At 32.7% G+C, this 3,827-nt stretch overlaps 1 long non-coding RNA gene across 1 annotated transcript; it reads right to left on the reverse strand.

Moving 5' to 3' along the window:
* Positions 1 to 1,287: 1,287 nt before the first annotated feature.
* LOC127873426 (uncharacterized) lies at positions 1,288 to 3,274 on the reverse strand. The gene is made up of 3 exons (XR_008046143.1): positions 2,294 to 3,274; positions 1,851 to 2,036; positions 1,288 to 1,557 (listed from the first exon to the last, which is right to left on the reverse strand). It is a non-coding gene; the product is annotated as an uncharacterized LOC127873426 (long non-coding RNA).
* Positions 3,275 to 3,827: the final 553 nt, after the last annotated feature.

The raw sequence follows: 3,827 nt of genomic DNA on the forward strand, positions 1-3,827 counted from the left end.
TGTAAAAAAATCTCCTGAAAACAATTATTTTAGAAACAAAATCCTTAATTCAAAGCTCATAACTTCTCCAAAAATCAATTGACTGGAAAATGGATCACACTTCATCTAATAGTCATGTAGGTAGACTCACATAGGCAACAAGCCATCTTTTGATAGGGCACGATGTACGAAGACGCCTTAACAGGCAGGCGGACCATAGAAGCTCACCCTGAGCACTTATAATTTACATGTAAACCTTGTTATTGGACGCAAGTGATTCTTAGTTACCCCTTGATTGGTAAGGAGCTAATATCCCTTCTCAAAAAAGTGTGTGAAATGTACGTTTTACGTACGTTTTGCGTGCGTTAAACGTGGCGGTATTGGCACTGCGTTTTTTGTGCGCTTTTTCTTACCGAGTGAGTTTTTAACAAAAACAAACAAACAAGAAAATGTGCGCTTTTTGTGGATAAATGTGCGCTTTATGTGCGTTAAACGTGTGCTTTTTATAAGTGTGTTCAATGTGCGCTTTTATGTGCGTTAAATGTGCGTTAAACGTGCGTTTTTGACTACCATTTATGTGTGTAAAATGTGCGCTTTTAAGTGCGTTAAATGTGTGCTTTTTGTGAGTTAAATGTGCGCTTTTTTTATTTAAAAAGCGCTCATTTAACTCACAAAAAGCGCAGTTATAACCCACATAAAAGCGCACATGTGTGTTAAAGTGCGCTTTTATATGCGTTAAATGTGCGTTAAACGTGCGCTTTTTATAAGTGCGTTTTTGACTGCCATTTATGTGTGTAAAATGTGCGCTTTTAAGTGCGTTAAATGTGCGCTTTTTGTGAGTTAAATGTGCGCTTTTTTATTTAAAAAGCGCACATTTAACTCACGAAAAGCGCAGTTATAACCCACATAAAAGCGCACATGTGTGTTAAATGTGCGCTTTTATGTGCGTTAAATGTGCGCTTTTTAAATAAAAAAGCGCACATTTAACTCACAAAAAGCGCACATTTAATGCACGTTAAGCGCAGTTATAACCCACACAAAACGCACAATTTACGCAAATGAATGGCAGCAAAAAACGCACTCACAAAAAGCACACATGTGCGTTAAAGGTGCATCTTTTGCCTTAACAGTTGATTCAATTATATGCTGTTAAAAGTTTTTTTTAATTCAGATATGCAATAAAAACCAATAATTATATAGACATATATATTTGTGTATTTTAATAATTACAAGATAATTCAATTTTATACTTTAATGTACACCAACATTTTTTAACATACATGAGTAATTAAATATCAATATCAATTTGATGAAATAAATATAAACATAATTTGATTATAAATAAACAAAAAATAATAGCATACTATAATAACATGTACAGTATATACACAGGAACAGCTATATACATAAGAAAGATGCATATCAATCAAGGCCTTTCAGCATTTCTTTGAGGCAGCGGAGTGCAGCTCTCATCTTTCTCTCCAAGTCTGCCACTAGCCGGTCAAACTTCTTTGCAACAATTATACTGTCATGGCCTTTGCGCGATGCGTCTCGTGCATGATCTCATTTGATCAGGTCCTGAAAGATATTTTATAATGTAAGTGTTGAATATTGCTGTTATGGTAATCTTGTTGCTATAAATATTATAAATTTAAATCAAAACTAGTTTGTTTGCTTGTTGTTTTTGGTTGTTTATTTTGCAATTTTAATCCCCTGATCACATGTGACTTAACGCTTTTCATAAATAAATATGTTTGATAGAAAATACTGTTCGAAAATGTACCAAGATACGTGGTCTCATTTTGCTGTGTGGACTGGCCGGAAGTGTGACACCTTTAAAATGCAATAACCAGTACCCTGTATAGTTTTACCTCTAAACAAATCCAGCTTTTCTTGGTCAAGAAGAGGGTGCGGTTTTCCCACTCCTGTTCTCCTCATGTCGGCCAGCTTGTGCAGGGTAAAACCTGGTATTCAAGTCCATACATCAGGTAGTCTCTTTTTTGCTCCCTTTTTTGGCAGGCGATGCGATGATGCACATTCTTTCCATGGGGTTTAACCTATAAATTTAAAAGTTCTCATTTAATATGGGGGAAAAATCTGTTCATTAATGACCAAAAATAGGTATAAATAACTTTAAGATGACAATAACCATAAAATACAGCCATAATAATTCAAATGGTGTTGTTTTTCTTTAAAATTGCATTACATTTACTCATCCATTTACATTTCCCAGTGACAATACATAAATATGATAATGATCATTATTAATTCAATAAACTAAATAAAAAAGGGATGCAGAATTTAAAATACGAACCTGTTACAACAGACTGTTCTTCAGTATTCCAAAAATACAGGCAGTTGTTGAACTAGACCATATCACTTTATATGTCTTTAACCACCCACTTTTAATCTCCTTTATTGTTGATTTACACATTGTAGTAAATTCACATTTTTTTCATCACACAATACTTCATGCTGAAAGTATTTCAAGACATTTTACACTAAAATAATAAGTCTTAATTCTAGCTTAAAGTCAGTTGCTGATGCTGCTTGTTTAAAAAAAATAACTTCCTATCTGTGGTTCTCAAATAAATGGTGCCTGAACAAATCAAAAGTATATCAACACCCCTTAGTTAGGCTTAGATGGAGGACTGATAGGGACTGGCTATTCTCTTATCTGATACCATGCTGTGTCTAAGCCAAAAATTGCATAATTTGAGAAATACTGATAAGGCAGTCATTTCAACACCAAAATATTTATTGAATAATACACAGCACCCTTAACACATTATATTTAATTGTAAATATTTAAATATAACATGCTGAATGGTTTTAGCAAATAATATTAATAGTATAAATATTATTTTAATTGCCTTTTAAAATGTATGTTTATGGTCAATGTGGTAGACATTAATTGTATTAGGGTATAAATATCAGTATAAGAAAGTTCAAATACTTATTTATGTTGAGGAAATATAATTGATACTATCAAGCCCACATAATACTTTTGACACTTTCAATATTTTTAATTAGTTACACACAGTCTGATTTAGGTGGAATTTTTTAGAAATGTTTGAGATTAAAACGTAAGCAATAGGGTATGCATTGAAATTGTATGATAAAGTATGTAAACATTAAACAGGTTAATATGGACAACCAGTAATTATTCAAACTGCCCCTTATATTATTACAGGTTACTGAGATATATGTCTATGTTTAATCATTTGATGTAAATAAATTGTTAGAGCCTGCAACAATTTTGTTTCTTGTTCAATTTCTGTACAACATTTGCTAAACGGTTGTTTAAGACGCACTTTTTAAGAAGTGTGTTAAACATGTGTCTTTTTAGATACATCCTTTTAAAACAGATCATATGATAAAAACGCACTTATGAAAGACTTAAAAAAGACGCACATCAAAATCGAAAAACGCACTTTTGTGAGAAAAAACCCACATCTGTAAACCTTAAAACACACTTCTTAGATAAAAGACGCACTTCCTAAATAAAAGACGCACTTCTTAGATAAAAAACACACATTTTGCTCACATCTACACTCAAAAGCGCACTAACAGATGAAGAAAACACACAAAAAACGCACTTCCTAAATAAAAGACGCTCTTCTTAGATAAAAAACACACATTTTGCTCACATCTACACTCAAAAGCGCACTTACAGATGAAGAAAACACACAAAAAACGCACTTTTTCACTAAAATAACGCACTTGAAGAGCAAAAACGCACAAAAAGCGCACTTAAATGCACTTTTGATCACTGAAAACGCACATATTAACAAAAAACACACAATTAACGCACTTTTAAGTGCGCTAAATGTGTGTTTTGATAAAAA

The sequence above is a fragment of the Dreissena polymorpha genome, chromosome 1 (assembly GCF_020536995.1).
Source record: "Dreissena polymorpha isolate Duluth1 chromosome 1, UMN_Dpol_1.0, whole genome shotgun sequence".
Classification (NCBI taxonomy): domain Eukaryota; kingdom Metazoa; phylum Mollusca; class Bivalvia; order Myida; family Dreissenidae; genus Dreissena; species Dreissena polymorpha.